This window comes from Pinus tabuliformis, chromosome 7, assembly GCF_031772625.1.
Source record: "Pinus tabuliformis cultivar Carrire ecotype Pingquan chromosome 7, CPIR1, whole genome shotgun sequence".
Lineage (NCBI taxonomy): Eukaryota > Viridiplantae > Streptophyta > Pinopsida > Pinales > Pinaceae > Pinus > Pinus tabuliformis.
The window spans coordinates 1,286,134,877-1,286,160,561 of record NC_142293.1 but is presented as its reverse complement, the minus strand read 5'-3'; positions in this window follow the sequence as shown (position 1 = coordinate 1,286,160,561).

Here is a 25,685-nt window from a genome sequence, read left to right as displayed (position 1 = left end):
GAGGCAAAGGAAGAAAATGAATTTGGATGCATCAGCAGTAGCAATGCTTGAAAATGAATCAATGGAGGTAGTATGGAAAGACACCCCCATCGATCCAACAGAAAACCTTACAAAGCTATCACAATTTCCAGGCACTTATGCAACTGCAACAATTGATAAGGTAACAGAAGTTCAACTTTTTCTTAAAGAAAAAGAAGAAAAAAATCAGTTGTTGGAACAACAACTTGATTTGGAAAGGCAGAGCAACAACGGACAAGCAGAGATGCAGATGGCACATCTTAAAAAATATTTTGAGAAAATGAGATTACAGCATCAAGCAGACATCATAGAGAAGAACTCAAAGATTCATTAAATGCAGACTGTAATAGATAAACTCAGATACAGCCCTCAAATAGAGAAATTCATTAAAGAATAACTTGAACTAAATTCTTTGTTGTCACTGTTATAGACATTTTTGGGCACTGCAACCCCAATCATAAATGTCCATAAACCAAGGGCTCTTAAGTACCTAAAAGTGTTGTTCCAACCTCTAAAAGAACAAGGTCAACTGATTACATCTTCTCCCAGAAGTTCTCCATGAAAAACCACTCAGAACTGGTGAAAACTGGACCATCTCACCTGCTCCATGGTCAAAGTGCACTGCATCCCACCTAAATACACACGGGAGGTGTGATGCATACTGAAAAGCCCTTCTATGGGGTGCGATGGGCGAGAGTGGACAAATGGCAGGGTCAATCTGCAAGGTGGAGGATCATGGAATCTTCTAGAAACTTCTCCTGTGACACTTGCCTCTCTGCATTCGCCCAGGGATGAGTAAGATATCATCAATCTCTAAGTGGAATCAAGAACTATCAGAGAGAGGACACTAATCAGATCTCAAAAGCTGACTCACCCCCTTGCAAACATCTATATATGGATCCCTCATCCCAGAGATCCAGAGGCTGGAATTTTGTATCTTGTAAGGAAGTGCTGCTGGTTTCTTGGTGTAACATCATAGTGTTGGGTGATCTAAGCTTTTCATGAGGTGAAGAAGGGCTTTCTTGCTGAGAGGATGATGCTGGGTCAGAACAATTGGTTGTAATCCTCTTTGCTATTCTTGATTATTAATAAATCTATTCAAGTTTTCCTCCACATTCTTGTATGATTGATGATATATGCATTTGTGTGGTCAATATATATCTGGTCCTATATTGTTTATGATAGTAGATCTATGTTCTTGGATAGTGTTATGCTGCTTTGATTCTACAGGTGCTCTTTGAAGCTGGGTAGACGAGGAAGCGAGTGGCGAAGATCTATCAGAAGGGAGAGGAATCAAGCAAGGAACCAAGCGCAAGATAGAGGTTGGTCTCCTTCTTTCCCCTCTTATCTACTTCTCATAAAGGAAAATGAAAGTAGTTTTAGTTTGTTTGTTTCTAAGGTAGCTACCAGCCTTAGTGGGACTAGCAGCTTTGCATAGACACTAGATTTCCCGATAACAAAATGGCGACTCTGTAGGGGAGAGAATAGATTGTTTGTTTGTCTACATTTGTTTGCTTTATAAACTTATAGACGGAGCCTAAAGTCAAGCCAGCTAGCCTTCGAACTGCATTTGCTATGCAAGTGCAAAGTAGATCAATGCTGCTTCAGTCTATCTTCAGGTTTTGTTTATGAATTGAACAATCGATTTACAAGCTCTCTAATTGCCCTTGTGGTGGCTCTAGTAACCTCCTTAGATCTACCCCTGTGATTTATTTACTGATTACCTCTTGCTCGGCCTAAATCCCTGAACTGAGCTGCAAACTGTGACCCGGAACCCAGATGAATTCTCATCCCTGGACCATCGCACTGTCTCTTCTTTGGAATCTAGATGCATCGCACTTCCCGAGTGTAGTAGGTGTGCTACATCCCACTTTCCTTGTGTTACAGGTGCGCTAATTAGACAAGACCTCTTCTGCTCTTAGATTTTGGTTTCTGTGTTCACTCTTTTTAGCTCTATTCAAGAGTTTTTCTGTCTGTAGTCAGTATACCTCTGTTGAAACCCCCTTCCTTGCCATTATTCCGCTTCCATTGTGCAATGAACTGTAAATGTTCTTATGCATTGTGATCCATTTTCAGTTCTCTTTTACAAAGAAGTAGCGTAATTGAACAGTCGTTTCTTGATTTGAAAGTGTCGCAAGTGTCGTTTTTAGTCATAGAAGAGAATCCGATTGTTCTTCATAGTCGATTACACTGTTACTCTTGTATTTGATTTGAATTAGTAGTTTTTCAAGTGTCGAAAGCAAGTTTTCAATTCCAAATAACAAAGTGTCATCATTGTCTTCATTTTGTCTTGAAAAGAAACTTGTTAGTAATGTCACTTTGAAAATAATTTAGATTTGCGCTTAGCTTTCTTTTTATCATTCACACATTAAGAAGGCTGAAAACAAATACATGCATGTGCATTTGCATTTAGACTGTTTGTTGGTTTGATTTAGGACATTGTATATAGTGTGTGCTCTCTGCTCTATGTTGAAAGAATATCATCTCTCTTTCCTTGGTAGCTAGGATTTTCATTGCAAAAAGAAGATTAAATGATTGTTTATCATCTTAGATTGCATTTTAGGAATTGTACATCTACATCACGTGGTGAACCTGAAAGGCAAATTTCTTAAGCAAGATCAACTGTAAAATAAATTTAATGAATCTAAAAACGCTTTGGAACCTAACGCACAACATTTAGAAGTCTAGGCTAGAGACGTATTCCGACGTCGTAAAGCCTGGCAACTGTTGTTTTCATTGCTGGTTGGGTGATTCCTCCACTTTGAGACGATAAGTGCCATTATGGACTTGTGCTCCCACGTACAGTCGAGTATATATTGGGAGACCACAATAGGCTTTATCCTTTATCCATAGGAAGCTGTGTCTGCCGCCCTATCGATCGCAATGCACTGAACACAGCATTCGGGAAGATTGAGTGTCGTACCATAAAAAGTATTCTGCAGTTTTGCGATTGGTTTGGTAATCCCTATGTCTAGATTTCCAGAGCAGTCTCTTTCATTCCTTTTCAGACTCCTTAAAGGAAAAGGTCCATCTGAGCACTTGTCACTTCAAGCTCATTAAAAATCAAAGGCGACTAGAGTCATCTTTTGTTTTTTCTCGACTCTTAAAAATTGAAAAAACAAGTTGTGTCAAAGCGTCTAAAATTTATTTTAATCAGAATAAACATCACCTTTCCTACGTTGGTCTTAGGTTGAGAAAAATGGAGTCCACCAACCAAGGATTTCCCATTGGAGGAAATCCTAGTCCTTTCTCCTCTTGGGGAGATGTTGGTGCACCCCATATGGCCACATTGTCGCTTCCAGGATTGACAATCGGCTTGCCCGTATGGCTCTTCTCGACCTCTGTCATTCAGAACACTGTGATTCCTGAACAATCAAGTCAACAACTAAACGATACCAAAGTTACCCCCCAACCTTCTACTTCGTCCAGTTCTCCCTCTCCTCCTTCCTCTTCGCTTGATCAAGCTGGTAAAGCCAAAAATCAAGTAACTGAGAAGAAGAAGGAGAAGAAGAAGAAGGAGCCAAAGGCAAAAAGGGGCGACCAGGCATCATCTAGCGAAAATCCACACATTGCACCATCCAAGCCTAAATCGCCATGTGTCATTTGTAAAGGAGACCACTATCATCGAGATTGTCCTTGCATCCCTCGGATCTTAAGGGACTGGTCTCCTCGTTTGCACAATCTGGTGTCATCAACCTCTGATGATCATGTTGAAAATACACCGTCAACTAGTGAAAGTGAAGCCCCTGGACAAAAAGGAAAATGTAAATTTCCTTGTAAACTATGTGAAGGCAATCACGCCATCCACCATTGTCCCTTCTTAGACGAGGCTAAAATAGTTTTGGACGACCGTCCGGTTTCACCGTTACGACTTCCTCCTGGATATAAGAAACTCTTTCCGAGTCCGTCACTAGTTGAAAATATGGCTGACACGCCATTGTGGCCAGCCGAAGCATCTATCATTGAAGATAAACCATCTGAATCCACACCAGACGAAAGTCAAAAGGTCGAGGCGGTAGTTGACCCGGTCTTGCCTTCAGAGGATCCATCTTCAGATGATACAGTCACCGGAGAGAACAAGAACGAAATCGTCTAAATTATCTTCGTAAGCACAGACTTCGATGAACATGGGGGCAGTCTACCCGTTCCTTTACCGTAGGAAGGAAGTTCGTCAGAGTCATATCCGGCCGTCTATTCGGTCCCACCTCCAAGCAACCTAGTTGTTTCCTTCGATTGGAATCTACTAGGCAGACCCCGCTTACCGGCTAGTGTACCATTTCGAATCATTGCTCAAATATATAGAATGGTCATGGCCGGTACCATCATAGATGAAGGGGCTTCTGTGAGTATCCTTTCCTCAACTGCTTGGAAAGCGCTTGGTTCGCCACTGCTTTTGCTTGAAATGAGAAATCTAACAGGCATTGACAAAGGAACCAGTCGACCATTAGGGATCCTTCCCAATGTGCCGATAACATTGAGAAGGAAAACCATTCACATGAATGTAATGGTAGTCCAAGGACCCCTAGATTATAATCTACTCCTTGGACGTGACTATATTTATTGCATGGGAGCCATTGTCTCCTCACTCTTTAGAGTAATGTGTTTTCCGCATGAAGGAAGAGTGGTCAAGCTCGTAGACCAGCTTTCATTCCCCAATTCACACATAGAAAATAGTCATATACGATCCCTAAATGGTCCTTTCATGCAAGGAATGTCTCATCAATCCCCAGCCCGTCCTCTTGATGAGCGCAAGTGATTCAGAGGATATGACTGAAACCCAGGGGGCATTCACCCTGGCCTGTTTCGACAGGAAAACCTCGGGTATAGGGTAGGTTTCCGTGAAGGATATATGACTTGTTGACACACCCGTCCATTTAGGAAAATGGGGTTAGACCGGAATAAGATACCTCTGTTAAAAGGTAGGCCTTTCCCGATAAAACAAATTTTTTGTCTGCAAATTGAGGGGTAACCTGGAAACTCTGCTTCACTATACCTGGGGGCATGCAAACCTTTTGGCATGCAAGCGAAGAGTGACCATTTATTTTTTAAATTTGTAGGTCCTCTAACCATTTAAACTCGTAGGATTGGTCTTTTCCTAACTTGCATAAAGAAAAGATGTGGGGCAAAGCTTTGAAAAAATGCCATTTTTTAAATGAGACATCCTTATTATACGACTGGATCGAGCAGTTTTAACGTGGAATTAAAGCTCGTTAAAAAATAAACATAAGCAATGAGAAAATGTTCACCCAGAGTTTAAGCTCATTAAAAAATGAACCATTTCCGGTAAATAACCATCGTGAATGTATCATCATCAGCCTTTGAAGCCTTGGTCGTGTTCTCATCATCACCTCCACTCTATATTGGCCGATCATTCACCTCCATTTGATTGTTTACCCTTTTTGAGGAACAGCTATGAAGAGTGATCCTGTTAGCCATCCTTGCGACACTGCAGTGATTGGAAAATTCCAAACCTTACCTGGAATTAGCTGCTACCCGAATTTATCACTCGTTCGTCAAAAAACGAGTCTCCTTTAAGATCTTTTCAACTAACTTGTAAAATATGAAAAGATTGTCGAGCAATTCGCCTCTCCAACTCGTTAAAGTGACCGGAAGTGCTATCCCTCCTTTAGATTTTAATCTTTTTGGACCTGAGGGATTATTACACAAAAAGACCAAGCGCTTGTTTTGTTCGGCTTGTTAAAAGTACCGAAAATTCATCCCTTTTGTATTGTTTTATACTTTTTCAGAATCAAGGGATTATATGACGAAAAAGGATTATTGGAGTTTTCTTTACGTCCCTTTTTAGACTCTCTAAAATTGAAAAGGATCGAGTTATCTTTGTCGTTAAACTCTTTAAAACCGAATAGCAACAAACTTGTCCATACCGACAAGAACGAGTTTCACTATCGCTAGGCTCGTTAAAACATAGCGATGGGTTTGCCCGAAGGGCAAATTATAGAACAAGCATATGTTATCCTCCTCAAGCTTGACAAAAATAAAGAGGTACTGGTCAGCAATGACTGGGGAAAAATTGGGAAGAAAACTTGAAGAAACTTTATTGGTAGCAAGTCGCTCTTGAACATGACAATTTCACTCTGCATCCGAGTCGGGTTGGGTTGTTCCGTTCACTGGTCATATCACCATGGGTCCATCACACCATCCATATTTGGGGTTAATGACACCAATCCATCATGTCACTATCGCCGATATGTTCAAGAGAAGTCGCTCAGAGAATTCACCTGTGTCTCATCCACTGCAATACATTTACACTCCATTCTTTCATGACCGCCACCCAGAACCTTATATCACCAGATCGTTTTCACCTCCATTAAAATCATTTGCTCCGTTCCGTGTCATTGATGTGGGATTCACTAAGGCCCTCCTATGACGGATCGCTTCTTGTCGACATCAGCTCATTATCCAAGAAGTCGATTTAGGAACAACCCTTTCAGTACTTTGAAGCTTGCATGCCTCAATGGCAAGTTTCTCACTTCCGACGATAGGTTTACATCAAGGGCCTTCCACCGAAAGATTTTGCATGGTGTTCGACACCAAGTCCCTTTATTCACACCACGTGAATTGTACTGTAGTACCTTGAGGGTCATCATCATTATCGGTGATTCCTCTCACGCCTGTTAACAGCTTACATCATTGGCTGGTAATCAGGCAATGTCTTTCCATGTTCGACTCCAGAACATCTCTCACATGGATCGACTTGTACTTTGAGTGAATATCGAACGAGATTGAAGACCCCGGATCTAGTTTCATCCATCCAGGCTGCGATATATATTCAGGAAAATAAATACATCAAATGTACATCATTGCTGCACAGATAATCATCCAACCTAAGGGATGATGGCTCTACCAGAATCATCAGTCTACACTCAGACGATTGTCTGTCTTATGTACATGAAAATGAATTTATAAAGTTGAGCATGGGAATGCCCGCCTCAGCTAGATCATGAAAATATTATGAAGATAATGTATTGTATTGTATCTTATTACAGGTCGCCTTCCAGCTTGAAAAAACTTCGGATCCTCATGATAAAGCATTTCACCCGACATCAAAAGATTAACAACCTCATGCTTTAGGGGGCAACTGTTATAGACTTTTTTGGGCACTGCAACCCCAATCATAAATGTCCATAAACCAAGGGCTCTTAAGTCCCTAAAAGTGTTGTTCCAACCTCTAAAAGAACAAGGTCAACTGATTACATCTTCTCCCAGAAGTTCTCCATGAAAAACCACTCAGAACTGGTCAAAACTGGACCATCTCACCTGCTCCATGGTCAAAGTGCGCTGCATCCCACCTAAATACACATGGGAGGTGCGATGCATACTGAAAATCCCTTCTATGGGGTGTGATCGGTGAGAGTGGACAAATGGCAGGGGCAATCTACAAGGTGGAGGATCATGGAATCTTCCAGAAACTTCTCCTGTGACACTTGTCTCTCTGCATTCGCCCAGGGATGAGTAAGAGATCATCAATCTCTAAGTGGAATCGAGAACTATCAAAGAGAGGACACTAATCAAATATCAAAAGCTGACTCACCCCCCTTGCAAACATCTATATATGGATCCCTCATCCCAGAGATCCAGATGCTAGAATTTTGTATCTTGTAAGGAAGTGCTGCTGGTTTCTTAGTGTAACATCATAGTGTTGGGTGATCTAAGCTTTTCATGAGGTGAAGAAGGGCTTTCTTGCTGAGATGATGATGTTGGGTCAGAACAATTGGTTGTAATCCTCTTTGCTATTCTTGATTTTTAGTAAAGCTATTCAAGTTTTCCTCCACATTCTTGTATGATTGATGATATATGCATTTGTGTGGTCAATATATATCTGGTCCTATATTGTTTATGATAGTAGATCTATGTTCTTGGATAGTGTTATGCTGCTTTGATTCTACAGGTGCTCTTTGAAGCTGGGTAGACGAAGAAGCGAGTGGCAAAGATCTATCAGAAGGGAGAGGAATCAAGCAAGGAACCAAGCGCAAGACAGAGGTTGGTCTTCTTCTTTCCCCTCTTATCTACTTCTCATAAAGGAAAATGAAAGTAGTTTTAGTTTGTTTGTTTCTAACGTAGCTACCAGCCTTAGTGGGACTAGCAGCTCTGCATAGACACTAGATTTCCCGATAACAGTCACAGAAACAAGAAGTATTCTGCCAAAAAATCTCATTGATCAATCCATATTGTGAAACAAGCCATGCATTAACCAATCAAGTGGTTGATCAGAGATTAGAATATGAAGAGGTCAATAAGAAGATTTCAGAGTTTATTTTTTGGCAGGAATCTGAAGAAGGTAGAAAAGTCAATCTAGCAAAGATCAAGGAGTCCCATAAGGATATTTTATTCACAGATTGGGACATACAGTTGAAACACACAGAAAGGGTAGTAGTAAGAGCATCTAGTACAACAAACAATATAATTGAGGTTGTGATTGAAAACCCTCATAGTGACAATCTCATTAAATAATGCAGGCCGGAAGTTCTCCCAGACATCAAACAGTTCAAGAAATAGTGGAAAGAGACTACCAAAACACAAGTTAAGGAAATCACACAACTGTCTAAGCTTGACTGGGAAAATTACTAGCAATTTCTAGTGAAACCACATAGTCAATGGATGACTCTGCGTTGTCTAAACAATTCCACTCAAAATATGGTTCTGCCACTCTTTGATGTTGTATTTACGGGATAATTAAGATCTATAATTGGTCAGCCACCCTAGGTGAAGCCAACGATAGATATCTACGAACTCAAGGACCGAATGGATGACTAGAACCATTCAATTTGAAGAAGCTTGTCATCATTTTATTTTCTATTTTATTTTTATTTTACTCATTCTGAGGAAGGTTGTTTGAAACCTCCTCAAATTTTTATGTAATAATCTATTTTTGATACATATGTTTTATTATTTAAACCTCTCTCATGCATTTAGAGAGGGGTCCAGAATTTTATCAAAAACACTTTGCAAAGGCTTGCACTTCTGTACTTTTGTGATTGTCTTGATGAGATAATTGGAACAAGATCTTGATTTTCTTAGAGATTGAAGCATACTCTACTGAATTTGCACTTTTTTACTCTTAGAGTATATTTAGTTGAAAGGAAGCAGATCAATATTGTTGACTTCATGAGTAGAACCTCGCATATATGGTACTTATATCTTTATGGTGGAGTTTTGTTTATGAATTATTAGTAATCTTTCTTATATTGTACTATGTATGAAATCTGAGCTACAATTTGACATTATTGCACTTTTGTAAAATGTTTTAGTTGCAATTCCTTATTAAGTACATGAGGAATTGATATATGCAATATAGTTTTTCACAAATTATTTTGCCTAACTATTTAGTCAAAATAATTATCATTAACACTTTCATCCCTTATAGCAATGGAATGATCTTTATTACGAGTTTCTCTAAGATATCTTTGCAGATCACATGATTTAAGTTATTTCCCGGGTATATATTAAGATAAATGTTAGAATAGATAGATGCATGTGTTTGTTGTCTAATTAGGTCATTTTAGTTAAGTCAGTTCCAATTATACCTTATTTGAAACCACAATCATCATCATATCAATTCTTTCTGGGAAACTGGTCTCAGTATCCTTAGTCGGAGCCACCATATCAAATGGAAAAGGAGTTGCTTACAAGGTACAAACTGGGTGGTTATCCCCCATGTTGTTACAACAAAATTCTAGGGCTTAACCAAGTCCATGGGAAAAAGGGTAAAGTTAAGTTTCCTTGTAGGTTATGTGAAGGGAATCATCCTTTAAACGCCACACCCTTTAAGGTACAAGTTAATTTTGAAATCCCCATATTCGAGGATTAGATAGATGCAGATGCTGTAGATAACTGGTTAAATCTATTAGAAGGGTATTTTTTTGTTCATGATTTTTCCAGCCAGCAAAAAATCACTTTTGCACTTCTTAAAGTAGCGCCCACATCAAGGACTAGTGGGAAACCTATTGCGAGTAGAAGGATGAAAGTATGAACTCACTGTCTTTAGCCACTCCCACTTGGAATTCATTCTGGGATGCCATCAAGGAGCAGTACTACCGTGTCAAAAGCTATGAGGACAAATACATAAACTAGACCACTACTGTGGCAAGGAAGGGACCAAGATGTGTCGAAGTTCAAAAATAATTTTCATACCCTTCTGTTGGGTCCCTATAATACTAGTGATTACCCCATTACTATTTTAGTTATACCCCTTATTTATATTGTTGTGCCCCTATTACCCCCATATTGTTATTTCTGTGCCCCATAGAATCCCTCTATTGTTATTTTTGTGGCTTTATATTATTATTGTTAGGTCAGCTGGATTATATTGTGACTCCTTAGACTCCTATATATAGAAAGGAGGTTTTGTCATTTGAATCATCCAATAATTTTTCATTTATGTAATGTAAAGGAGGTTTCCCCCTCGAAGAGGCTGAATTCTAAGGCATTGATCTATCTTTTCTATCTTTTCTTGAGCTGGTTTCATAACATTTGGTATCAGAGCTTTGGATTCTAGGGTTTCACTGCTCCAAACAGGTCATCGTGGCATTTTCGCTATAACTTTTTTCTGTGACGTTTCAGAAGTCGCAAACAAAACCCATTTGAGATGAAATCGCGTTGAACCTTGGGTCCAAATTTCAGAGCTTTTCGCGTGATATTTGCGGAGATATGATCTGAGGAAGTTGGTCTTTTTGCAGACTCCTGAATTACATTCAAAACAGGTGATCTAGATAAAATCGTCATAACTTTCTCTCTGGGTATCAGATTGAAATTTCATAAGAAGGTACTGAAAGAGGATGGACTGTAGTTTCCTGTATATCTTTTTTAGAACCAAAGATCGAAAATTGTACACGTGGCACTTCATACAATTTCGCTCTTCTAGAAAGGTCTATAATCAGGTCATCTTGGGAGATTGTGCATAACTCTTTCTTGGAGAATCCAATTTGGATCAGACTGGTGGCATTGGAAAGAGGACACAGAGAGCTACTACAGGTCACAAATTCAGAACTAGATGATTGGAAAGTACAGAGATACATCAGAGGCAATATCGAGCTCCTACAAAGCGAAAAAAGGTGTGTAGATTTTTTTAAATTTTTGCTTAAGCTTGGTTTGAAAATTTATTTTGAAGGAATTCAAAGGGCATAGTAGAGCATTATTATCAGTAACTGATGCCTCGAGGAAAGAAAATGAAAACACCTAGTAAGGAACCTGAAAGCTCTAGCATGACTCATGAAGAAGAGGAAGAAATGCTACATGATATATCAAAATTACAAGAACAAGTGCAACAAATGTCACTCTCACAAAAGTTAACAGAAGCTAAGATAAATGGCGTGGAAGCTAAGATGAATGGCATGGAAGCTAAGATGGATAATTTGAAGATAGATTTGAACACAAATTTGAAGACAGGCATGGCAGATTTGAAGACAGATTTGACAAATTTTCTACAAGAAATACTTACTAATGGTGAAAAGGTAGTAAAGGAAACTCATGATGAGAACAAAAGAAATGTTAATCATGATTCCATAGATGCTAATGTTGGATCGAAGAATCACCATATTCCAAAAATCGATATGAGGAAGTTTGATGGCAAGGATCCCGCCACATGGATATTACAGATGGAGCAATTCTTCGATCTCAATAATGTGCAAAATGCACAAAAGGTACGTATGGCAACTGTATATTTGGAACCAAATCAGTTTGTATGGTATCAATGGCTTTGTTCTTGTAAACAATTTATCACTTGGGCAATTTTTATGGAAGAATTGATAGCACATTATGAGGATACAAAAAGAAACACTTTTTTTAGCCAATTGATAAGTCTCAAACAAAAGGGTTCAATAATGGAGCACATTGAGGAGTTCCAAAAATTGAACATAAGGGTAAAAGATATTCCAGAGGAGCATAGGATTGATGTGTTCATAGGGTCTTTAAAGGATAATATCCAACATGATGTTCGCCTTTGGGAACCTGATTCATTAGAGAAGGCATTCAGGTTAGCAAGAAAAATGGAAAGCAAAATTATGGCAACTAGGAAGCATACCACTCACAACTATAAAGACGGAAGTGTTGTTGCCCCTAGTCTTCCACAACCTACAAGGTTGACACCACAACAATTGGAAGAAAAAAGAGCAAAAGGGCTTTGTTACAGTTGTGATAGCAAATACACAAAAGGTCATAAGTGTGCTGAGAAGAAATTATTCTACATAGATTGTGAAGAGGAAGAAGAAAAGGAGCAAGAAAGGTCAAAAGAAGAGGATATACTCTAGGAACAAAGCCTAGATGAAGAACAAATAAATCCGACCATATCTTGTAATGCATTGGCGGGAATTACCACTCCTCAAACCATCAAGATAGAAGGACAAATCAAGAAGAAAAAGGTAATAGTGTTGATTGATTCAGGAAGCACCCACAATTTTATTCATTGTAGGGTAGCAAAAGAATTGAATTGCTTCCTATATCTAGCACCAGAGTGTCAAGTGATGATTGCAAATGGAGGAACAATAAATTGCTCTGGAAAGTGCCATAATATCAAGCTATCCATGGGAGAATATGTATTGACTAGCCCAATGCTTTCCATTCCAATGGGAGGTGCTGATGTTGTACTAGGAGTCCAATGGCTACAATCCTTGGGTACAATAGCTTTTAATTTTCAAGAACTTTTCATCAAATTTTCTACGGAAGGAAAGGAAGTTGAATTAAGGGGTATTGCAGGGAAACCAGGAAAGATAATCAGCTCTAATGGCATGAAAAGCTTCTAAAAAAGGAGCAAAGAGGTGTAATTGCACAATTATGTTCGCTAGATGTTTCCACATTGGAATCATCTATTTCTCCAGATCTCCAAAAAGTCCTGGACAATCATTCCAAGGTATTTGAGACTCCCAAAGGTCTCCCACCTATGCGTGATCATGATCATGCTATTCATCTGATTCCAGGAAGTGTTCCTCCAAACATCAGGCCGTACAGATATCCCTATGTCCAAAAAAGTGAAATTGAACGTATGGTTGCAGAAATGCTAGAGGCTGGTATAATTCAACCGAGTCAAAGTTCTTTCTCAGCTCCAGTAGTATTGGTGCACAAGAAGGATGGATCATGGCGCATGTGTCCGGATTATAGGGAGCTCAACAAGCTCACTATTAAAGATAAGTTCCCCATTCCTGTCATTGATGAATTACTGGATGAATTGCATGGATCAATTTACTTCACCAAGTTGGATCTTCGTTCGGGATATCATCAAATCAGAATGAAGATTGAAGACATTCCAAAAACGACATTTAGAACTCATGAGGGTCATTATGAATTTTTGGTCATGCCTTTTGGCCTTACCAATGCACCTTCAACATTTCAAGGTTTGATGAATTCAATTTTCAAACCATTCCTTAGAAAATTTGTGTTAGTATTTTTTGATGATATACTAATCTACAACAAGTCTTGGAAGGATCATGTTGAACATGTTGACAGGGTGCTACAACTATTGGAGGAGAAACAATTATATGCAAAAAGATCCAAATGTTTCTTTGGAGTCCAGGAGGTGGAATATTTGGGTCATATTGTATCTCATGAAGGAGTTAAGGTAGACCCTAGCAAAATTAAAGCCATTAAGGAATGGAAAATCCCCACATCCATAAAGCATCTGCGAGGATTTCTTGGGTTGACAGGGTATTATCGCAAGTTTGTTAAGAATTATGGGAGAATAGCAGCACCTCTAACAACATTATTGAAGAAAGATTCATTTTCATGGACTCTGGAAGCAACAAAGGCCTTTGAACATCTTAAAGAGGCAATGTGCCAAGCACTGGTCTTAGCTACACCGGACTTCACAAAAACCTTTATTGTGGAATGTGATGCTTCAGGAAATGGAATTGGTGCTGTTCTAATGCAAGATGAAAGACCCATTGCTTTTGAAAGTCGTCCAATCAAGGGAAAGTTTTTAAGCAAAGCTATTTATGAGAAGGAAATGTTGGCAATACTCCATGCACTTAAGAAATGGCGACCCTACCTAATGGGAAGACACTTCAAGGTAAAAACGGATCATGATAGCCTTAAATACTTTTTAGAACAAAGATTATCCTCTGAAGAGCAACAAAAGTGGGTCACAAAGATGTTGGGTTATGACTTTGAAATCATCTACAAAAAAGGGAAGCAAAATGTGGTGGCAGATGCACTCTCAAGAAAGGATGAGGATGTGGAAGCATTGTTGTGTGCCATTTCTATTATCCAACCAGATTGGATAAACGAAGCAAGGGAGGAATGGAAGAATGATGAAGAAGTGTGGGCACTTATTCGAAAGCTACAACAAGATTCCAGTACTTCTGATACATTTAGCTGGCAAAATGATTCATTATGGTACAAAGATCGCTTATACCTCTGTAAGAATTCCCAGCTAAAACAAAAGATTCTTATGGAATTGCACACTTCTCCCTTAGGAGGGCACTCAGGATTTTTAAAAACTTACCACAGGGTTAAGAAGGAATTTTTTTGGGATGGCCTTAAATCAGATATTCAAAAGTTTGTGGCGGAATGTTTGGTTTGCCAACAAAATAAAGTTGAAACAATTAAGACACCGGGTCTATTACAACCTTTATCCATTCCAAGCCAACGTTGGGAGGAGGTTTCAATGGATTTTATCACAGGTTTACCCAAGTCTGAGGGAAAGAGTGTCATCATGGTGGTAGTTGACAGACTTACCAAGTATGCACACTTTTGTGCATTATCACATCCATTTAAAGCCAGTACAATTTCTACTGCATTTATGGAAACAGTTCAAAAGCTACATGGAAACCCAAAGATTATTGTAAGTGACAGAGATCCCATTTTCACTGGAAATTTTTGGACAAAATTATTTTCTTGTCTTGGTACTCAGTTAGCTCATAGCTCATCTTATCATCCTCAATCTGATGGGAAAACTGAGATAGTAAACAAATGTTTGGAAGGATATCTTCGTTGCTTTGTATCTGATAAACAGACACAATGGGTCAAATGGTTGCCTCTGGCTGAATGGTGGTATAACACTTCCTTCCATACAGCAACAAAAATGACCCCATTTATGGCACTTTATGGATATCAACCACCATCCATCACATCATATTTAAGAGAAAATTCTAAGGTTCAGGCAGTGGAACATCACATCGAACATCAACAACAAGTCCTCCAACTCTTAAAGGATAACCTCGTGTTGGCACAAAATAGAATGAAACAACAGGCAGATCAACATCGCAGTGAAAGAAGTTTTGATGTAGGTGATTGGGTATTCCTACGGCTACAACCATATAAGCAAATGTCCCTAAAGCAAGCTAAGAAGGATAATAAATTATCACCAAAGTATTATGGTCCGTACAAGGTGTTGCAAAAGATTGGTACTATGGCATACAAATTGGAGCTTCCTGCAGCTTCTCGATTGCACCCAGTTTTCCATGTTTCATGTTTAAAGAAGGTTATAGGTGACAAGCTCCCAATTCAAACAATATTTCCAGAACTTGACGAGGAAGGAAAAATTATATTGGAACCGGAAGCAGTCACAGAAACAAGAACTCGACAGCTACGAAATCGATCAATTTCAGAGTATCTTATCAAGTGGAAGAACTTATCCGCTGAAGATTCCACATGGGAGGATGAGAATTTTATGCAGAAGTATCCAGAACTACTCAAGCGTTGAGGACAACACTTTTTTGAAGGAGAGGGGCATGTTGGATCCCTATAATACTAGTGATTACCTCATTACTATTGTAGTTATACCCCTTATTTATATTGTTGTGCCCCTATTACCCCCATATTGTTATTTCTGTGCCCCATAGAATCCCTCTATTGTTATTTTTGTGGCTTTATATTATTATTGTTAGGTCGGCTAGATTATATTGTGACTCCTTAGACTCCTATATATAGAAAGGAGGTTTTGTCATTTGAATCATCCACTAATTGTTCATTTATGTAATGTAAAGGAGGTTGCCCCCTCGAAGAGGCTGAATTTTAAGGCGTTGATCTATCTTTTCTATCTTTTCTTGAGCTGTTTTCATAACACCTTCACACAAAGTTGGGTATCAAGGATTCTGAGTTGCACTTGGTACTCAAATATCGCGGCTCCCTACACAGTTATATCCAGGACAAGATGGAGTTCTTGAACATCTCCTCTCTCGGCATGACGTACCGATACGCTGTCAAGATCGAGCAAAAGTTTAAACAGAAGAAGTAAGACTTTGGATCTATGAATTCGAAGCAAGGGAAAGGCTTCCCAAAATCATAGAACCAAGGAAAAAGATGTTGGCATTATGATTCTGGTATGGATCTATGATTCATGTGTTGTACTTGATGGCAACTCATACAGGTGGCAAAACTGTGATCAGGCTCTCAAAATGATAAAAATTAAGAGGTCCGCATGTGCTCTATGAAAAGCGTGCGTACCCGCAGGTACGCTGTGAAGGGACTGCGGCCATACACGCAGGTCACCCATTCAGAAGGTGCGTACCCCTAGTTCACTTACTTCAAGGCAGAGAAGCGCGTTCACGTGGGGTTTCCTATGTTTGGCCCATGGTATTTAGCCCGTCGTTCTTGATTTTATGGTTTTGGCTCGTGGTATAGGATCTATTTTAGCCCCGGTTTGGATCCCTTGTATTGGTTATTGATGGTTTTATCCCATTGTGTGAATAAGGGCTTAACTATAAATAGGGAAGGAGATCACTTGGCTAAGGTATCTTTTGCAAATTGAATATCTTAAGATCTGAAATATTGGGTTATTGTTTTAAAAGCTTGATCTATATAAAAGTGAAGTTGAAAGCGAATCTATGAAGGGTGATCTCTCGAGCGCATAATCAAATCTGAGCATCTGACTATCTGTGGCACACTGAGGGACTGCCAATTCGGCCCTAATCAGAGGTACGCAAGTGATTAACGGTGCAAGTGTGTGGGTAAGCAGAGCAGAAGAAGGAGCAGTGCGTGGGTACGCAGAGCAGAAGAAGGCGCAGTGCGTGGGTATGCAGCGGGACAGAGGTTTAGGTGCGTAGGCATAGTGAAAGTACGCGGCACTTCAGAAGCCGCAGGTGCGTAGGTACGCAGCGTGATAGCATCTGTGGGTGCGTGGCTACAGTAGCAGTACGCGGCACGATAGCATCTGTGGATGCGTGCCTACCGTAACAGTACGCGGCGTGATTGAAGAAACAGTGCGTGGGTACGTGGTGCAGGAGAAGGCTCTCTACGGGTATACGCAGGGGAGCAGAAGGTGAAGTGCGGAGCCACGCAGGCCAGATAAAGAGAAATTGTGGATCTGTCTTAAGACCTTTTGTTGGCTGAATTTTTCTGTTGATAAGGTGTTCTGGGTTTTGTTTACTGTTATTGTTGATCTGGTTACTGCAGTTGACTGGGTGATTTACTTGTACTTGATGATCTCTTGATGTTTATGGATCCAGTTTGAAAATTTATGAAAAGTGGTCCTTGAAAGAAAAGAAGTAGGGGGTTGTAGCTCCCTTCCAGGAGAGACTGGAAAACGAGAGAGAGTTGTAGCTCTCTGCAGGTTGCAGCCTATGTACTGGTAAAGGACTGCACCAGTACAAAACCATTGTAAAAGGAGTTTCTAATTTGAAAGAAGATAGAGACATATTGCAGCAGGTGGTTTTCACCCACATTGGGTTTCCACCTTATATCTGGTGTTCTTTGGTGTGACTATCTGTTTTCTTTGTTCATGCTCATTATTTTATGGTACTGACATGCAAAAATAATTCAAAGTATAAATAAGGAAGATTTATTAAAAGAACTTGATAATACTGATTCACCCCCCCTCTCAGTATTATTTCCAACAATTGGTATCAGAGCAGGTCCTTCAGAGAAGCTTGATCGCTTGAAGGAAGATTAATCATCATGAGCAACTACGAGAGGGAAGCATCAATCAGGCCACCAATCTTTGATGGGACAAACTTCAATTATTGGAAGGTAAGAGTTACTTCCTATCTTCAATCTCTTGGTACAGAAGTTTGGGATATCATAGATACAGACTACACTTTTCCTTCAGCTACTCCTACAGATTCGGTCGAGAAGAAGAAATATGAAACAAATGCTCAAGCAGTCAATACTCTGCTAGGATGCTTATCTCAAACAAAATTCGTAAAGGTTATGCAATATAAATCCGCAAAGGAAATATGGGACAAGATTTTCTTGAGCTATGAAGGAGATGAACAGGTAAAGCGTGCTAAACTTCAAACCCTCAGGATTCAGTATGAGAATCTCAGAATGTATAATGATGAAAGTGTGCCTAACTATTTTCTCCGGGTAGACGAGATTGTTAATTGCATGAAAAACTTGGGTGAAGAAATAAAAGAGGCTATTGTGGTTGAAAAAGTTTTAAGATCATTGTCCCCCAAGTTTGAATCTAAAGTGTCTGCAATAGAAGAAAAGGAAAATCTACGAATTCTTACTATGTCTCAGCTACACGAAATTCTAACTGCTTATGAAATGAGAAAGGGAGGTCCATCAGACAGGAGAGAAGCTGTTGTCAAGGCTTCAGGCAAAGGAGACTACTATGAAGCAAGTCACGTGCCAGAAGAAGAAGAAGAATCAAATTTTGTCAGAAATCTTCAACGGGGTACTGGAAGGTTCAGAGGTAAGTTACCTTTTAAATGTTTTGCTCGTGGAAGAGTAGGTCATTATGCTGCGAAATGTCCTCATAAGGATAAGATTGACAAAGGAAAGGAACCTGCTAGATGGAGCAAGAAACAGAATGCAAATAAGAAAAGCTACTACACTCATGAGGATAGTGATGGTCTATCAAATAGTGATGAAGATGAACGAGGTAATGACTATAAACTTTTAATGGCATTTGAAGATGATGATTACATGGATGCTATAGATGTGGATAGCTTTCATGAAGAAATTTCTAGACTCAAGACATGCATAGAAGAAAATAATATGATCATTGATACTCTACAATTTCAGATTGATGAAAAAGAAAAATATCTTGAAAAGTTAGAAGGTGAAATTGTTGGTCTTAGAAAAGAGATTGAGAAAACAAAGGCTATTAATCTTAAGTTTGTCAAAGGATCTGAAACTCTGGATGAGATCATCAATGTACAGCGTTCTCCACTAAACAAGACAGGTCTGGGGTATAATGGAGAAACTTCTCAAGCATCGACCTCAAAGAGTTATCTTGATGCAGCAAGAAGGAATGAGCAAAAGCACAATGGAGATCACCAGGTAAAGCAGGGACCAATTACAAACAAAGACTATCAGGTAAACCAGGGGCAATCCGTCTTAAGGATGAACAAAAGCTACAACCAGCCACAGGTAAAATCCTCTCAATTTGCTTCAAGAATGAATGACAATAGAAATTACAATCGTTTGGGTGGAAGATTTGATAACCGCAGAAGTTTCTTCAATGGACAATGCTTCTCTTGCCATAACTTTGGTCACAAAGCAGCTCATTGTGTTGCATATAAAACGATCATGACTAGAGAAGCTAAAAAACAAAGAAGTATGACCGAGATTACAAAAAGGACCTATAACAACTTTTCGGTTCTTGAAAATGAAGTTGAATGTTCTATTTACAATAACTTTGGTCATGAAGATTCTGAATGCAGGAGCAGGTTTCAACAGACAAAGGAACAAGCCTCAAGCACCAAAACATGGAGAATAAAGGAACCACAAACAGAAAGATGTGGGATAGCATTTTATGCAGAGGGACAGGAAAATCTATGGTACATTGATAGTGGATGTTCGAAGCATATGACAGGTGATAAAGAAAAACTTGAATCATATTCTGCTTTAGAAAAGGGAAAGAAAGTTTCTTTTGGAAATGATACTCCTGCAGCTATAAAAGGAAAAGGCACTACTCAGTTAAAAGAAAAAGTCAAAGCTGGAAATGTTTTGTATGTTGATGGATTGAAGCATAATCTTCTGAGTGTCAGCCAGATGTGTGATCAAGGAACCGAGGTGATATTTAGAACAAATGGATGTCTTGTTCGTGATCTTGATACAGGTAAAATGGTGATCAAAGGTAAAAGAAATCCAAATAATCTATACATATTTGAAGAAGGACAACAACAATGCTATCTAAGCAAGGATGATGAACACGGGTTATGGCACCGGAGGTTGGGGCATCTAAGCTTTTCACAAATAAGGAAAGCATGCAAATATTAGGCAATTCGCGGTCTTCCAGATATCAAAATTCCAGACAACACCATATGCAAGTCATGTCAGTTTGGAAAGCAAACCAGAACTAACTTTCCAGAGAAGGAAGGATCGGCTAGCATGCCTCTTGAGCTTGTACATACAGATGTATGTGGACCATTCAGGAAAAGGACACCTCGAGGAGAAGAATACTTGATATTATTCATTGACGATTTCTCCAGGTTTGTCTGGTTAGGACTTATGAAGCACAAAGATGAAGCATTCGAAAAATTCAAATCCTTTAAAGCTTTGGTTGAAAATGAATCAGGATACAAAATTAAGTGCCTCAGATCCGACAGAGGTGGGGAGTTTACCTCAAATGAATTTTTCGATTTCTGTGAAGAACATGGGATAAGAAGAGAATTCTCTACAGCTAGAACTCCTCAGCAAAATGGAGTAGTGGAAAGAATGAACAGAACAGTCCAACAAATGGCTCGTGCTATGCTTGATGAGTCTGGAACTCCCGCAACTTTCTGGGGTGAAGCTGCATATGCTGTTGTTGTTATTCTCAACAAAACAAATGTCCGGGTGAATAGCACTCAAACTCCTCATGAGCTCTGGTATGGTGAGACTCCTTCGGTAAAGCACTTCAAAATCTTTGGGAGCAAATGCTATATTAAGAATACTGATGAGCAACTTGGCAAACTTGAACCTAGAGCAGATGAAGGCATTCTTCTTGGTTATTCTCCACACAGCAAAGCATACAAGTGCTACAATAAAAGACTTGGAAGAATTGTTGACAGCATTAATGTAGTGGTTGATGAGAAGGGATACATTCCTAGGCAAGTAAATCATGAAGATATCGAAGAAGATGAAGGCTACCCTCAAAGACAGAATGATGAAGAAGAAGAACCTCAAGAAGAACCTCAAGAAGAACCAGAGGAGCAGATAAGGATAGAAGAGAAGACTCCATCCAGATATGTTCAGAAGAATCATCCAGAATCTCAGATTTTGGGGCAGAAAGAAGCAGGTGTACAAACAAGAAGAACAGTTGCAGAAGCTTCAAGCTATTTGGCATTACTCTCTTCCACTGAACCACAAAATGTGAAAGATGTTGGAAATAATACTGAGAGGGGGGGGTGAATCAGTATTATCAGATCAATAAAACTTTTTCAATACTCAGAAACATATACGCTACTTCAGTTAAGTGAACCAGCGTGTACACGCTACTGTGTCTAAAGCAACCAGCGTATAACCAGAAATCTCATGATTCAGTTAGTTTATCTTCAGTAAATGCATCATGACATTATTAACCATATTAAAAGTAAACAGGTGCAGTATAACAGAACAGATCATCACACAAAAGCCACACACATGAACACCATGATATAAGGTGGAAACCCAATGTGGGTGAAAACCACCTGCTGCAAGTCGTCTCTATCTTTCTTTAATAAGAAACTTCAGTTTACAATCTTTTTGTACTGGTGCAGCCTTATACCAGTACGCAGGCTACAACCTGCAGAAGGCTACAACCTTCTCTCGTTTTCCAAACTCTCTTGGAAGGGAGCTCCAACCCCCTTTGCTCTTGTACTAGCTAAGATACTAGTACGTAGGTGCTGGCCTACAATCTTCTTTCCTTCAGGTACCACTTTTCATCAATTTTCAGACTGGATACTCCTGAAGCACAACATTTCGATCTGAAGACCACGATTCATTCACTTTTCATAGCAAATCATAGAAGCACAAAACAACCAATACTAGCATCATCAAACTTTGAATCACTGAACCACTGAAACCCTGTCAACACCCAGTCACCAGAACACAGAGCAAACTACAGAACCCTGCAATAACAGACAGACCCAAATGCAACCCAAAAATTAAGCTTCAAAAGATATACGCTACTTCAATGAAACAAACTCGCGTATACACGCGCTTTTACCGAAGCCAACCTGCGTACAGATCTAAAAATAATTTCTCATAACTTGCAGCTGTACCAGTCATCAGTCATACTCAGAACATAACATTGCGTCAGTATGCAGATCTAAAAATATGCGTAATCAACCATATACCGATAGTTCATTTCAAACAATTTGATCCTGATCTATCCTTCCATCAACCGATGTGATCTCTCCTTGGCTCAGATCAAGCAATGTATCATCAACCCAGAACCTGCATACTAGATCTCTTTCTTCATTAGATATTCAAGACTTTTTCCGATACACTCGCCTAATGATCTTCTTCTCCTTATATAGCATTAGGCCCTCCTCAATACCACGGGCCAAAACCATAGTAATACAATACCATCAACTTCAAAAACTCGGGATCAACACGACTGTCGAGATACCTTGGTCCAAAAACATAGGCTCAAGTACCGAGGACTAACTACCACGGACCAAAGGGAAGCTTCTCGACATGTACGCTCTTTTCTGTTCATGAAACTGCGTGTATACGCGACTTCGTATATATCAAGCCTGCGTATCCGCGACTTAGTATATAGCGTACCAGCGTGTATACGCATCTTGGGCTTAATGAACCTGCGTATATGAAATTTCTCTTCATTCTTGTAGTCTGGACTGATATCTGTTATCAAAGAGAGTTGCCATCAAGGACAACACCTGTACCGTAGCGCCACACCTGTGCCAAAATGCCAACAAAAGAGGCATGCAAAGATGAATGTTGGGTGAAAGCAATGGATGAAGAACTTGAGCAGATCGAAAAGAACAACACTTGGGAGCTGGTTCCTAGACCAAAGGATAAGAATGTTATAGGGACAAAATGAGTCTTCAAAAATAAATTGAATGAAAATGGAGAAGTAATTAGAAACAAGGCCAAACTTGTTTGTAAAGGGTATGCGCAGCAAGAAGGAATAGATTTTGAAGAAACCTTTGCTCCTGTTGCAAGACTTGAGGCCATCCGAATGTTCCTTGCTCTCTCAAGCTTTCAAAACTTCAAAGTATTTCAAATGGACGTGAAATCAGCCTTTCTAAATGGAGACTTGGAAGAAGAAGTATACATTGAGCAGCCAGATGGTTTCATTCTTGGAAATGATACAAATCTTGTATGCAGATTGAAAAAGGATCCCTATGGTCTCAAACAAGCTCCAAGGGCTTGGTACTATCGCTTGGACAAATATCTTCATCAACAAGGTTTTTCAAACGGATCAGCAGATAGCAATCTTTATATAAAAGTTGAAAACGACAAATTGCTAATACTTGTTGTGTATGTAGATGACATTATCTTTGGGAGCAATGAAGAAGCTATGAGTCAAAGCTTTTCCTTGGTAATGCAGAAAGAATTTGAAATGTCCTTGCTGGGAGAACTGACATATTTTCTTTGTTTGCAAATCCAACAAAAAGAAGGAGGGATCCTTTTGTCTCAAACCAAGTATCTCAAGCAGATTTTGAAGAAATATGGCACGAAAGATGCAAAACCAGTATGTACACCCATGGTCACAGGATGTAGCCTCAGTGCAAATGATGAATCAGCAGCAGTGCATCAACCAACCTATAGATCTATGATTGGAAGTCTACTTTATTTGACAGGTACCCGACTAGACATAATGCATGCAGTAGGAATAGTTGGAAGATTTCAGGCAAATCGAAAGGAAACTCATCTTCAGGCAGTAAAGAGAATCTTCAAATATCTTCAAGGAACTCAAAACTATGGCTTATGGTATCCTAGAGATACAGATCTCACACTTCATGCTTATACAGATGCAGATTGGGCCGGAAGCGTGGATGACAGGAAGAGCATAAGTGGTGGTGCATTCTTTATGGGTTCCAGATTAGTATCTTGGTTCAGCAAGAAACAGAGTTTGATTGCCTTGTCTACAGCTGAAGAGGAATATGTTGCTGCTGCATCTTGCTGCACTCAACTCCTTTGGATGATGCAGACCTTGCAGGATTTTCAAATCACTTGTATACCACCCATCTCCATCTTATGTGATAATACTAGTGCAATCAGCATTTCAAAGAACCCAGTCATGCATTCAAGGACCAAGCACATATCGATCAAGTATCATTTTCTCCGGGAACAAGTACTTGAACAAAAGGTCAAGTTGGAATATGTTCCTTCTAAGGAACAAGTTGCTGATATACTCACCAAACCATTGCCCAGGGAGACCTTTGAATACCTCAGGCAAAAGCTGGGGGTTGTTGATGCATCATCATGTTGTTGAATCTCTTTTGATTGACGGCTGTACGCAAGGTTCATCTGGGGTATATGCGTACACTTGCTGGGTTGCGGATTGGTCGAAGATCGAATGGCACAGGTTCAGGGGGAGCATATAATGCATTGTTGGCATTATGGAGGAAGTACATCATGGATGCTGGTCTGAATATTGCTGCAATATGTCTCTATCTCTTTCATGGTCATTTATGGTGTTTGGTTCTTCTTTGCAGATCTGGTTTATATTCAGGGGGAGCATGTTCTTAGGGGGAGCATGACCCTTTGCCCTTGATGTCAAAGGGGGAGAATGACGTTGAAGATTTTGAGGTTGCCATCAAGTCCAAAGGGGGAGATTGTTGGCATTATGATTCTGGTATGGCTCTATGATTCATGTGTTGTACTTGATGGCAACTCATACAGGTGGAAAAACTCTGATCAGGCTCTCAAAATGATAAAAATTAAGAGGTCTGCATGTGCTCTGTGAAAAGCGTGCGTACCCGCAGGTACGCCGTGAAGGGACTGCGGCCATACACGCAGGTCACCCGTTCAGAAGGTGCGTACCCCCAGTTCACTTACTTCAAGGCAGAGAAGCGCGTTCACGTGGGGTTTCCTATGTTTGGCCCGTGGTATTTAGCCCGCCGTTCTTGATTCTATGGTTTTGGCTCGTGGTATAGGATCTATTTTAGCCCCGGTTTGGATCCCTTGTATTGGTTATTGATGGTTTTGTCCCATGGTGTGAATAAGGGCTTAACTATAAATAGGGAAGGAGATCACTTGGCTAAGGTATCTTTTGCAAATTGAATATCTTAAGATCTGAAATATTGGGTTATTGTTTTAAAAGCTTGATCTATATAAAAGTGAAGTTGAAAGCAAATCTATGAAGGGTGATCTCTCGAGCGCATAATTAGATCTGAGCATCTGACTATCTGTGGCACACTGAGGGACTGCCAATTCGGCCCTAATCAAAGGTACACAAGTGATTAATGGTGCAAGTGCGTGGGTACGCAGAGCAGAAGAAGGAGCAGTGCGTGGGTACGCAGAGCAGAAGAAGGCGCAGTGCGTGGGTACGCAGCGTGACAGAGGTTCAGGTGCGTAGGCACAGTGAAAGTACGCGGCGCTTCAGAAGCCGCAGGTGCGTAGGTACGCAGCGCGATAGCATCTGTGGGTGCGTGGCTACAGTAGCAGTACGCGTCGCGCTAGCATCTGTGGATGCATGCCTACCGTAACAGTATGCGGCGTGATTGAAGAAACAGTGCGTGGGTACGCGGTGTAGGAGAAGGCTCTCTGCGGGTATACGCAGGGGAGCAAAAGGTGAAGTGCGGAGCCATGCAGGGCAGATAAAGAAAAACTGCGGATCTGTCTTAAGACCCTTTTTTGGCTGAATTTTTCTGTTGATAAGGTGTTCTGGGTTTTGT